This window comes from Alligator sinensis, unplaced genomic scaffold (genome assembly GCF_000455745.1).
Source record: "Alligator sinensis unplaced genomic scaffold, ASM45574v1 scaffold615_1, whole genome shotgun sequence".
NCBI classification, from domain to species: domain Eukaryota; kingdom Metazoa; phylum Chordata; order Crocodylia; family Alligatoridae; genus Alligator; species Alligator sinensis.
Window position 1 is genome coordinate 2,519,534 of NW_005841982.1, and position 300 is coordinate 2,519,833.

Here is a 300-nt window from a genome sequence, read left to right on the forward strand (position 1 = left end):
ATTTAGAACTGGCCAATAGTGGGACACAAATTTGCATGCGAATGGCGGGAACTCTCTTGCACCGGAGTTTTCTATTGCAGCAGAAAACTTTTGCTGTGCGCAGAGACTCTCATGTGGCGGGAAAATTCCATCGTGCCGAGGCACTAAAATCATTGGGTTGTGACAAGAAGCTCTGCTGAACTTCTGTATCAGGCTAACTCTGCTGCTGCTCATCTCCTACAGTGTGATTAGAACACCATATTGCGGGTAATATCATACAGTGCAATATTGTACAGTGTTTCTTGAAAGGAAGCTTGCCTT